Here is a 14,299-nt window from a genome sequence, read left to right as displayed (position 1 = left end):
TTTTTCTTATGAATATAATTTTTATAGTATTATTTATTTTTATTATAATTTTTTAGAAAATAATTTTAACTAAAAAATTTCAAATTAAAAATAAATTTAAATATATTATTTTAAAATATCATTTAATGTATTTCATCTATTTAGATAATGAAATTTTCAAAAATGATTAAAATAACATCTATTTTGAGAATTTTTTCATAAAAATTATTTTTGAGAGACATTTTTTTTAAAAACTATGATATGTTCATAGGCGGATCATTATAGGGACAGGGGTCACGGCCACAAAAAAAAAAGTAAAATGACTAAAATACCCTTATTAAAATTAAGAAATTACAATAATGCCTTAAACCTAATTCAACATATTCTCTCCTCCTCTCTCTTCCAACCAGCCTTCCTCTCTCTCCCTCTTGCTTATAGTCTTCCAGCCTTCCTCTCTCCATCCAGTTTCCCGAACGTCGAACTTGCGATCCGCCTCCGCGTGACCGCGTCGCCTCCGCCTTGGGCGTTCGTCGCTTAGTCGCTCATATGTCCGTCGCTTAGTCGTTTAGATTTAAATTTCGTATTTTCGTTTATCATCAGAATTGATGTTTGGAGTTTTGTTTTGGAGTTTTGTTTGTTTGAAGCTTTTTTTTGTTTCAAATTAGATGTTAGTGTTGATTTTTGTTTGGATTTTTTGTGTTGCGTATAAGGTGTTTGATTTTATATCCATATAAAGTGTTTGAGTTTTTTATGTTGCATATAAGGTGTTTAATTTTCACTGAAAATATGTTTTATATTTCTTGAATTGGTTGATTTAGATAAGTTTGTGAGAATGAAGAAGAGTAAAAGAATTGATTCTTTTTCAAGAGGAAAATTTGTGAGAGTGAAAGAGATGAAGAAATTATAACTTCTACATCTGAAACTATCTATGAAAATCCAAGAATTGAAGAAAATGAGAAATATATTTCCAAGGTTCCTAGAGTTTTCGAAAATGACTTTGTGAAATGTTTAGAACGTGATCCCGGAAAACACCTTCAAATTTGGCAATATCCACCAAATAAATTGGATGCAATACGAAGAGCTTATCTAAAATTTGGTCTTTATCAAATAAATTTAGAAGAATATCATTTATCTGACAACGAGGTTCATTGAAGACGGTTTCAATATGTTTGGTTTAACATATTTTCTTCATATTAGAATATTCACCTTCTAAAGATGTTGCATATTGTTTACCATGCTATCTATTTAGCAAAAGACCAAGTGGACGTCCCAGATCAGATGTCTTCATTGGTACGAATTTTAGAAATTAGAAGAAAATTAAAAATGAAATTTTTTTTGCGCCTTTTTCGAACACATAGGGATGGATTTTTGCTCACCACACAACAATGCAATGAAAGCTTGTCTAGACTTGTTGAATCAAGATGGACATATTAGGAATACTTTTCAAGTGCAAAGCACATAACAAATTTTGAAGAATTGAATATGTCTCAAGATATCAATTGACACTATTCGTTGGTTGACACTTCAAGCTTGTGCTTTTAGGGGACATGATGAAACTAGCGGGTCAAGAAATCAAGGCAATTTTCTTCAGTTGATAAAACTCTTGGCAACTTACAATGATAAAGTTGCGAAAGTTGTGTTGAAAAATGCTCCATATAATTCCAAGTATACTTCACATCAAATTCAAATAAAGCTATTGCGTATTCTTTCTAGTAGGGTGAGAAAATATATTTGTGAAGAAATTGGTGATTCCAAATTTTGCATCGTTGTAGATGAAGCTCGTGATGAATCAAAAAGGAAACAAATGTCTCTTATGTTAAGATTTGTTGATAAAGTTGGTTTAATACAAGACCAATTTTTTTTGTGGCACATGTTAAAGACACTACAACTTTAACTCTGAAAGAAGAAGTATGTGATATACTTTCTTGACATAATCTTGATGTTTCTAACATGCGTGATCAAAGGTATAATGGTGCAAGTATTATGGGAGGAGAATGGAACGATTTACAAGCACTATTTATGAAAAGATTGTCCTTATGCATACTATGTCAATTGTTTTGGTCATCGATTGCAACTTGCATTGGTTACTACATCAAGAGAAGTTGTTCCAATTCATCAATTTTTTGAGAAGCTAACTTTTGTTGTTAATGTTGTTTGTTCTTCTACTAAGTGTCATGATGAGTTACAAGCTGCTCAATTAGAGGAAATTGCACATTTGCTAGAAATTGATGAGATTGTAACTGATAAAGGTATAAATTAAATTGGTACTTTGAAAAGAGTTGGGGATACTCGTTGGGGATCACATTTCTCTTCTATTTGTAGCTTGATAAATATGTAAGAGGCAACTTGTACTGTTTTAAAAAAAATTACAAATGAAAGAGCAAATTATTCTACACGTGGGGATGCTGATAGTGCTTATAATTATATGAAGGCGTTTGATTTTATATTTATCTTGCATTTGATGAAAGAAATTATGGGGATAACTGATATTCTTTGTCAAGCCTTACAACAATAATCTCATGATATAGTTAATGTCATGTGTTTTGTTGGAACAACAAAGTCTCTTATTCAAGCATTGAAAGAAGATGGTTGGGATGCATTATTTACTGAAGTGAAGACTTTTTGTGAAAAACATGATATTGAGATTCCTGATCTCAACGATGTTCATTCAACAACAAGATTTGGATATTTTTTTAATATTTTTTATAGGTAAGATTACAATAGAACATTATTTTAGAGTTGAAATATTTTTTACTGTCATTGATCAACAATTACAAGAGTTGAATAACAGACTTAGTGAGCAAGCAATGGATTTGTTAACTCTAAGTTGTGCTTTGACTCCTAAGGATAATTATAAAGCTTTTAACATTGAAAAAATTTGTATTCTAGTTGAAAAATATTACCCCTGTGGATTTCAATATGCAAGAGAAAACTAATTTGAAATTTCAACTCCAACAATTCTTGGTTGATGCTCGTCAAGATTTAAATTTGAAGAATTTATCAACTATCCAAGAATTGTGTTCATGTTTGGTTGCAACTGAAACGACGCAAAATTTCTACTTGATTGATAGACTACTTCGTCTTATCATGACTATTCCAGTTTCTACTACCACAATTGAAAGATCTTTTTCAGTAATGAAAATTATTAAATTTAGGTTAAGAAACAAGATGGAAGCTGACTTTTTGGCAAATAGCATGACGGTTTATATTGAAAGAAAAATTGATGCAAGTATCAGTTCAGAGTCTATTATTGATGATTTTAAGTTAATTAAAGAACGTAGAGCATTACTTTAAGGTATTCTTAAGTCATGTAATAAAATTATTTGATACTTCACTTTGTGTTTATTACAACTTAATTTTTTGCTATATAATATTATTTATGTATTTAATTTATACATTATATTTTTATGTCGGTCACCCCAAGCTTTCTAGTCAAGCTCCGTCACTAGATATGTATCATATAGAAATCTATAATAATAATAAATATCTAAGTTATTGAATGTTAAAAATAAATTTTATTTATTTATTTAGATGAAATGGTAAAGAAACTCGCACATAATCCCAAGTAAGGGACAAAGGGGGGTGGGTTTTGCCTCCTCCACTCCCGCACCCGAGAAGTCGGGAAAAATCGGCACCTATTTTTATCAGGTGTGAAATTTAAGTCTTTGATCCCGTCCGTGACGGATTTCGGGTTTCTCCACTGCATCCGCACCCACTCATATATATATATTAATATAGCAAAAAAATTTATTATTATACAATAATAAATTTAAAAAGAATATTAAAATCATATTTTTTATAGAGAGATTATTATAATTTTTAATATTGAAAAAAATATTAAATATATACATATAAATAAAATTTAAAAATAACAATAATATTACTAGCAGGGTGAGTTCAAGTATTAACATCCCTAAACCCGTTCCCAAGTTTTAATATCGGGGAAATCCGCATTCAATGAAAATGAGTTTTCTCCGTCTAAATCACGACACATTTGAGTGGTATCCGAAGATGCGGGTTGTGTTGTCATCCCTAGTCCCTACCAGTAATATTGACATTTGTTAGTTGAACTAGATCTTACGAATTCAAAATTACTTTATTTTTAATTGGTAATAAATAAATTCAAAATAACTTCTATTATTTTTAAGTAAATTTTCATAAAAATTATTTTTAAAAATTTAAAGTCAAAATTACTTTTTAAAATCTAAAACAAATGGGTCCAGTTATATTCAAACAAACCCCTAAGTTTGTTGACAACTCATTTTTTTTTTCATTTTAACCTTTCTATTTCTTCTTGAAACTTTTACGTAGAATACTAATGTATGTCATTCACTCATAATTTACTCATTGAAGGTTATCATGGTTTCACAATTTTAACTTTAAATATGATAACCTTCCTCGTTATATATATATATATATATATAGACGAGATTTTGATTATTATATCTTTTTTTGTTTAATTTCTAAAATATCCTATTTTGAAAATTATTTACGCGAATGTGCTACTTTTTTTTAAGTAGAAAGTCGCTGCTTTTTTATTTTATTTATTTATATATTTTAATATTTGTTATTAATTTAATTATTTAAAAAAATAAAAATAATAATAATAAATTAAAGTAAATACTAATAAATTAAAATTTTATTTTTTTAATTATTTTTAATTTATTTAAAAAATTGAAATACTATTAATAAAACAAAATAAATTAATTTGAAAAGAAAAAAAAATACATTTAGTAAATGTGCTCAAATAAATAACGTGTCTCTAACAACTTATTTTCTTAACAATTTTCTCCTATTTTTATTCTGAATATTTTTTGACAACTTATCTTTTTAACAACTCTCTCCTATTCTTATTCCAATCTAATAAACAAAACAAAAAATAATAACAAATATTGTTCATGTAATTAAAAAATAAAAATTAATGCGTCTGTGTAACTGTTACTCTATTATAAAAATTAATGTGTGTAGCTGTTACTCTATTATTAATTTATGGATGAAGTATGTTCACATATATCGTAAATATTTTATATATTCACATAATAAACTAACCAACAAATAAAAATTTGCTAAATATTTTAACATAGAATCAAATGAATTTTCTTTTAAAAACTAATCTAATTTTGTAGATATAAATATTTATTTAATTACCTTGATATAATAATAATAATAATAATAATAATAATAATAATAATAATTTAACTTATCATTATTTTTATTTTACTCGAATAAACGAAATCTAAATAGTTGCTAAATAAAAATAATTAATTTATTGTTTGATTTAAAATGTTTTTGAAACTGGACTTGATTGTTTCATGAGTTGATATAACAAAAGTTTCTATGTTTTCTTTTATCTAAATTAATAGAAAGGTGAAAAAGAATAAATAACTTTTAATATTTCGTTATATTATTTGAAAAAGATGATATAGTTATCATAATTTTTATTATGTTTTGGATTTTTGAGATGGAGTTATGGAGAGAGGAGGGTGTTTTTATTTTTGTTAGAATTCTTTTGCCCTACAATTTATTTTTTGTTTCTTTCTCTTCCCTCTTATTCACACTCAAAATTAGGTTAATATCCTTCCTTTGCACACGATGCATGTTTTATGGTTGGGCACACATAAATGGGCGAAGTAAAACACAAATTAGAAAGAAATATTGATATCATACTTAAAATGATATAAACGACCCATTAGAATATTGTGTGCAACTGCATTGCAGTTCTTTTCGTAATTTTGGCATTTAGCAATATGTGTAAATTAAGGCATGCAAGAGTACACCTTGCAGTAGTTTATTTTATTTTGTTATTTCTGTTTTAATTTTGTAATTGTAATTTTATTTTGTTTTCTATATATTTTTTCTCCATTAGGTAATCCTATTCAATGTGTCATGATTATTAAATCATTAAATTTGAATATGTTTTTCTGAATACGTCGTAAAAATCTAACTCATTTTACTAGACTCAATCTCATCAAATTTTATTTTGTAATTTGTGTTCTACTTAAATATTAGCAACCACAATGAAATTATATTTTGTTATCTCTTTTTTTATAAGATTTTTTTAAAAATGTTTTTTAAAAAGATAAGTAAAGAAAATATGACTTGTTTTTATAAGGTGGTTTTTCGGTTGGACAAAATTGAGGTAGAGCTAAGTAGTTAATGAGTTTAAGTTAATGGCGTATCGTTTAAGGGAACTCGAATTGAAATTTTAGTTGGAATAATTTTCGGCCAAATTTTACTTATCTTTTAGCTGAACTTTGAATTACTAAACTTCATTCCTTTAGAAATCAAAAGATTTAAAAAAAAAATTAATTGTCTAAAGAGAAAACTTCTTTGTGTTCGGAGTGTAGGAGCAACAATAAGTGGAGTTTTGTGGTGCATGAGAAACAATAAGTCAAATGCTTTAGGATCGCAAAAGACTTCGACAACATGTCTCCACTCAAAACCTTAAAGGTCCCCAATTCCTATATATTCAACGTGTAGTTCATTCTTATTCAATGTATGACTTAACCACTCACACTTAAATCCGACAATATTTCCCTTCAAGTGTGTGTCTCCCACACGAGACTCGCCTCTTGACTACAACGTCATGAAGACTTTCGATACAAAAATTTAACATCAAGATCGACTCTCACTCCCCCACCAAGCAGAACCATGACTTTATACTACTTGTTGAGGAGTCTTGGAGACGCAGAAGCAACAATAGCCAAATATTTTAGGACCATGAGAGACTTTAACACAATTTCTCTATCCAAAATCTTAAGACATTGGATATATGAGTGACCACCTTTATATATTCTATATTTGTAAGACCCTGAATTTTTTAAACTCTAATTTATACAATTTTAGTGTATTTTGTGTTGAATTGCTTAGCCCTTTAGACCAATTTTTTTTATTTTGTGAATTATTAAAATTATTTATTAGAGTATAATTTAACTAAGTTACGAAAAATTTAATCTCGAACAAAATTTTAAAACGTCATTTGTTGCTGATAAATTATATATATATATATATATATATATATTTGACACAATTCACTACGCCAGAAATGACATTTAACAGCGCCCATTTTACAGCGCTTTCTAAACACAAGCGCTGTTGTAATTATATTTTAAAAATAACGGAACCTATTACAGCGCTTTTTATGTAAAGCGCTGTAAAACAAGCGTTGTAGTAGGTCATATAACGTTTGCGCATCACGTTATAAGGATTTTACAGCGCTTGTCAAAAAAGCGCTGTAAACGGAAGCGCTTTCGCGAATCAGTTACAGCGCTTTTTTCACAAGCGCTGTAAAACACATGCGCTTTCATTGAATTTAACTACCTATTACAGCGCGTTTTTCACAAGCGCTGTAAAACACATGCGCTTTCATTGAATTTAACTACCTATTACAGCGCGTTTTTCACAAGCGCTGTAAAATACATCTTTCAAATAATTATATACGTTGCGAACCCTAATATCCTCTACGTACTGTGCGGCCATCTACGTTGTCTAAGGTATTTTTTACACATGATCTGTTCTGTTTTGAAATTTTTAGTTGATATTGGTTTCTTTTTGAAACTTGTTGATATGTTTTGAAAGCTTATTATTTTTGTTACTGCATTTATATAGGTGGTATAATATGGATAGGAAATGGATTTCAGCCAATCGATTGTCAAAAGAGTATGAAATTGGAGTGAAGGAGTTTGTTGAGTTTGCAGTGAAGAATGCAAAAGATCCAAATAGAGTAGTTTGTCCTTGTTTAAAATGTTGTTTTGGAAAACGTGTTAGAGAAGATGAATTAGAAGGACATCTAGTATGTAATGGAATTGATCAAAGCTACACATGTTGGATAAGACATGGTGAGAAAAAAAAAGGAAACATTAATTTTGAGAATAGTTCTACATATGCTTCAACTGATTTCGATACAGATACATATGAGCCGGACCGAGTTGATGAGATTGCAAAAGCAGTTGAAGAAGATCTTCGAGATTGTCCTAAAATGTTTGAAAGTTTGTTGAGTGATGCAGAGAAAGAATTATATAATGGTTGTACTAAATTCACAAGACTGTCAGCGATATTAAAGTTGTACAACTTAAAAGCGAGTAATGGATGGTCTGATAAAAGCTTTACAGAATTATTAACACTCATAAAAGATATGTTGCCAGATGATAATGAACTTCCCAGTCGAACCTACGAGGCTAAACGGATTTTGTGTTCTATTGGAATGAGTTACGAAAGGATTCATGCGTGTCCTAACGATTGCATTTTATTTCGAAACGAATATGAACTACTTAAGGCGTGTCCGAAATGCAATGTCTCTCGATATAAGAAGAAAGAATCTACTCCAGCAAAAGTCGTGTGGTATTTTCCTATAATACCAAGATTTAGGCGCATGTATCGCAGTGAAGAAGATTCAAAACACTTGACATGGCATGCAGATGAAAGAATTAGAGATGGAATGTTTCGACACCCTGCAGATTCCCCACAATGGGCAAAAATTGATCACGAGTATCCTGAATTCGGGATAGAGTCAAGAAATCTAAGACTTGCACTTTCTACTGATGGAATGAATCCACATGGTCTTCAAAGCATCTCACATAGCACGTGGCCTGTGATTTTGGTAATATATAACCTACCTCCATGGTTATGTATGAAGCGTAAGTTTATGATGTTGTCTCTGTTAATTTCTGGACCCAAACAACCGGGGAATGATATCGACGTATACTTGACTCCTCTAATCGAAAATTTAAAAAGTATGTGGGAGACAGGTGTGGAAGTTTATGATGGGTATAAGAAAGAATGTTTCAATTTGAGGGCTATGTTGTTCGGCACAATTAATGATTTTCCAGCATATGGTAATTTATCAGGATATAGCATTAAAGGTCAGTGTGCATGTCCTATATGTGAAGAGAGTACAAATTGGATGCGGTTGAAACATTGTAAGAAGAATGTGTTTCTTGGACATCGTAGATTTTTACCTTATAGTCATCAGTATCGTGGGTGGAGAAATGCATTCAATGGAAAATCAGAGGAAGGTAAAGCTCCTTTAGCACCGACTGGATATCAAATACTTGAAAAAGTACAAGGTTTGACCAATAAATTTGGCAAACCTTTTGCGGGAGAGCTGGTGAAAACTGGGTGGAAGAAAAAGTCAATTTTCTTTGAATTGCCATATTGGAAGTCATTGTATGTAAGACATTTCCTCGATGTGATGCATATTGAGAAAAATGTATTTGAAAGTGTTATTGGTACGTTACTCAATGTTCCAGGAAAGTCTAAAGATGGCGTCAATGCAAGATTGGACTTGGTCGATATGGGAATAAGAAATGAACTGGCTCCAGTAAAGAAAGGAAATCGCACATATCTACCTCCAGCCGCTCATACTCTATCTAGAAAGGAAAAAATTGTTTTATGTAAATTTCTACACGAAGTTAAAGTTCCAGAAGGATACTCTTCGAACATTAAAAATTTGGTTTGTATGAAAGACCTCAAGTTAAAAGGTTTGAAGACCCATGATTGTCATATTATAATGGAGCATTTGCTACCAATAGGTATACGTTCCATTTTACCTGAAAAAGTTCGACTAGCCTTAACTAGATTATGTTTCTTCTTCAGGGAAATTTGTAGTAAAGTGATCGACCCTCAGAAATTACCGACATTGCAGAGGGAAATTGTTGTTACTTTGTGTGAGCTTGAAATGTATTTCCCACCATCGTTTTTTGATATAATGGTTCACCTTACTGTTCATCTGGTTAAGGAGACACAACTTTGTGGGCCAGCTTATATGAGATGGATGTATCCGATAGAACGATATATGAAAATATTAAAAGGGTACGTAAAAAGTAGAAGTCGACCAGAAGGTTGTATTGCTGAACGATACATTGTTGAAGAGGCTGCTGAATTTTGTACTGAATATCTGTCCAATGTTGAATCCATAGGGCTTCCCATGTCTCGTCATTCGGGAAGACTATCAGGAGAAGGGATAACTGGAAGGAGACTACTGACTATATCAAGGACAGAATGGGAGCAGGCACAATTGTATGTTCTGCACAATGATGATGAGGTTCAACCGTATGTTACAATACACATTGATCAGTTATCTCGTTTGAACATGAATAGGAATCAAAATTGGATAACTCGAGAGCACAATCGAAGTTTTGTAACATGGTTAAAAAATCACATAATGTCAAAATTTGATATAGACCCCGGATCAATTTCAAATAGATTGAGGTGGCTAGCAAATGGTCCGAGCTTACATGTCTTTTCTTACACTGGTTATGTTATTAACGGCTACACATTTTATACCAAAGAACAAGATGATCAGACCACTATGCAAAATAGTGGAGTCACTCTCGTAGCTGAAGCGATGCATGTCTCAAGTGCAAAAGACAAAAACCCAATATATGCAAATCTATCATATTTTGGGGTTATCGAGCGCATATGGGAGTTAGACTACACAATGTTTCGTGTTCCCATATTTGGTTGCAAGTGGGTCGATAATAATAATGGCGTTCGGATTGATGAGTCAGGATTCTTGCTTGTCGATTTTAATAGGGTGGGATACAAAGACGAGCCTTTTATTTTAGCGTCGCAAGCTCAACAAGTGTTTTATGTCACTGATCCTTCTAATGATAAATGGTCTGTTGTCCTATCGACCAATAAAATAAGTGATGATAACAATAATGATGAAGATGTTGGTAATGATCTTTTATTTGCAACATCACAACAACCACATGAAATTGATTCAACTGATGATGGTTTATATCTTAGAGATGATCATGATGAGGGAATTTGGATTAATCCATCGTTTCGTATTGTAAATGGACAAACAAATGTGAATGTCACCAGGAAAAGAAGAAGGGCATCTTAATGTATATATATGTTTAATTGTTTTATATAAGCTATGCATGTAATCTGAACTGTGTTATTGTAAATATGCATGTAATCTGAATTGAGTGTTTTATACTAAGTTCTGATTAATTTATTTTCTGATTAATTTATTTTCTGCTTATATTTAGCTTGATTTGAGTGTTTTATACCAAGTTCATGTAACAATGAGTGTTTTATATTTAGCTTGATTTACATGAACTGAACTGAATATAAATTAGTAATTTACATGAACTGAACTGAACTGAATAGAGAGATTCTCTTTTGCTCAGTGCATATATATATATAGATTCTTCAGAATACTCATTTCTAATAATTCATCATCTCCTAAAGTATTGTGATAAAGACAATGATAACAATATTTTTAATCCAATAAACAATGATAAAAATGTTTTTAATGTCATCCCAACCCAAATAAACCAAACACAAAAATAAAATAAAGAGACATTTTACAGCGCTTATCTTAAAAAGCGCTGTAAAAGATCCTTTTAAAAATAAAATAATGAGTGTTTTATACCTTTTACAGCGCTTTTCACACAAAGCGCTGTAAACGACTCTTTTGAAAGTGAGTAAAAAAGACATTTTACAGCGCTTATTTGACAAAGCGCTGTAAAAAAGCTTTAAAAATAATATTCATCAGACACCTAATTTCTTCAAACACCTTGTACGCATCATGGGAATCCAAAAAACATCAGACACAAACCCATTTCTTCAAACACCTTGTACGCATCATGGGAATCCAAAAAACATCAGACACAAACCCATTTCTTCAAACACCTTGTACGCATCATGGGAATCCCCAAAAACACCAGACACAAACCCATTTTTCGCAACATGGCAATGATCCTGAATACCAATTAAGTTTCGATTTAAGAAGGAAAGAGAATGTAAAGAGATAAAAAGGGTGTTGAGGTGGAGATTGAATTGTGAAAGAGTAAGCTTTGATGTTTGTGATTTTTTTAAAAAGCGTTGTCTTTTATCTTTGTGCCCAAAATTATTTTTGATCCAAAATCACTTCACAATCAGTGCACACAACAACAAAACATATTCAAATACCATAAGCAGTTCACACAATCAGTAGAACATAAATCAGAACTCTGTAACTTTTTTAACATATATGTAACTCTGTAATTTACAACCTAAGTAACTACATTCAGATACATATATACAACCTAATTTACAACCTAATTACCTACATTCAGATACGTATATATATATAACCTAATTTACAACCTAAACTACATTCAGATCCATATGCATGTTCATATATTGTGTCCTATGATCATTTACATATAATAACTAACAGAATATACATTATATGCACTAGCTACCATATAATATTCAGATCCCTTGCCCAGCAGCAAGCTATTTCCCAGAAAATCAAATAATTTTCATGTCAAGCACGTACTGACACCATTCTTCCTTTAATTCCATCAGATCTTCCTCAGAATATGATGGACTGGAATTGGCAAAGTACTGCAATATAAAAATTGAACATATTATATTAAGTTAGTATCAAATATATAGATAATTTATATATGAAAATCATATAATGCAAATACCGTACCGTTTCTGGGATAATAGTTTTATTCTTCTCAACAATCTCCTTCATGAATCTCAATATGTAGTACCCACAGTCGATGTTATTTGTTTGACGAGGGCACTTTATTGAGATCCATGTAATGTTATTAGACTTCTGCTTCGACACTTTAGCACCTCTTTGAGCTCGATAAACTTTTAAGGCACTATCGAATGAATAAATGTGATTATTAGAGCATGAATATTTATATATATATATATATATATAAATATTCATGCTCTAATAATCACATTTATTCATTCGATAGTGCCTTAAAAGTTTATCGAGCTCAAAGAGGTGCTAAAGTGTCGAAGCAGAAGTCTAATAACATTACATGGATCTCAATAAAGTGCCCTCGTCAAACAAATAACATCGACTGTGGGTACTACATATTGAGATTCATGAAGGAGATTGTTGAGAAGAATAAAACTATTATCCCAGAAACGGTACGGTATTTGCATTATATGATTTTCATATATAAATTATCTATATATTTGATACTAACTTAATATAATATGTTCAATTTTTATATTGCAGTACTTTGCCAATTCCAGTCCATCATATTCTGAGGAAGATCTGATGGAATTAAAGGAAGAATGGTGTCAGTACGTGCTTGACATGAAAATTATTTGATTTTCTGGGAAATAGCTTGTGCTGGGCAAGGGATCTGAATATTATATGGTAGCTAGTGCATATAATGTATATTCTGTTAGTTATTATATGTAAATGATCATAGGACACAATATATGCATATAATGGATCTGTTAGTTATTATATAATGGATCTGAATGTAGGTAATTAGGTTGTAAATTAGGTTGTATATATGTATCTGAATGTAGTTACTTAGGTTGTAAATTACAGAGTTACATATATGTTAAAAAAGTTACAGAGTTCTGATTTATGTTCTATTGATTGTGTGAACTGATTGTCTATAATATGTTCTGTTCTACTGATTGTGAAGTGATTTTGGATCAAAAATAATTTTGGGTACAAAGATAAAAGACAGCGCTTTTTAAAAAAAGTGCCATAAAAAGCTAAAAAGCACTTTTCATTTCAAATAATTAATTTACAGCGTTTAAAAAAAAAAAACACACACACACATTTTACAGCGCTTGTTTTAAAAAGCGCTGTAAAATGTTGTTCTAAAGCGCTTTAATGGTGCACCTTCTACAGCGCTTTCGTGCGAAAGCGCTGTAAAATGTACAAGAAAAGCGCTGTAAAATGCAGACCCATAATATGAAATTATGGGTGGGCATTTTACAGCGCTTTTTCGAGAAAGCGCTGTAATATGCACACCCATATATGAAATTATGGGTGGACATATTACAGCGCTTTTTCGAGAAAGCGCTGTAATATGTACACCCATATATGAATTATGGGTGGGCATATTACAGCGCTTTTGTGAGAAAGCGCTGTAATATGCACACCCATAACTCATATGACGGGGTGCATATTACAGCGCTTTTTCAAAAAAATAAGCGCTGTGGAAACGAGCGCTGTAAATGATACAACAGCGCTTTTATAAAAGCGCTGTTGTATCATTTACAGCGCTCGTTTCCACAGCGCTTATTTTTTTGAAAAAGCGCTGTAAAAGCCGTTTTTTCGCGTAGTGATTTCTCTATTCAAAATCTTAAGACATTAGATATATGAGTGACCACTTTTATATGTTCTATATTTGTAAGACCCTGAATTTTTTAAACTCTAATTTATATAATTTTAGTGTATTTTGTGTTGAATTGCTTAACCCTTTACCCCAATTTTTTTATTTTGTGAATTATTAAAATTATTTATTAGAGTATAATTTAACTAAGTTACGAAAAATTTAATACTCGAACAAAATTTTAAAATGTCACTTGTTACTGATAAATAATATAT

The 14,299-nt window shown here is 30.8% G+C and overlaps 1 long non-coding RNA gene across 1 annotated transcript; it reads left to right on the top strand.

Annotated features, from left to right (window-relative positions):
- Positions 1–12,717: 12,717 nt before the first annotated feature.
- LOC140919540 (uncharacterized) lies at positions 12,718–13,330 on the top strand. The gene is made up of 2 exons (XR_012162184.1): positions 12,718–12,870; positions 12,962–13,330. It is a non-coding gene; the product is annotated as an uncharacterized lncRNA (long non-coding RNA).
- Positions 13,331–14,299: the final 969 nt, after the last annotated feature.

This window comes from Cicer arietinum, chromosome 3 (assembly GCF_000331145.2).
Source record: "Cicer arietinum cultivar CDC Frontier isolate Library 1 chromosome 3, Cicar.CDCFrontier_v2.0, whole genome shotgun sequence".
NCBI lineage: Eukaryota > Viridiplantae > Streptophyta > Magnoliopsida > Fabales > Fabaceae > Cicer > Cicer arietinum.
This window is presented reverse-complemented; position numbering and strand designations above follow the sequence as displayed.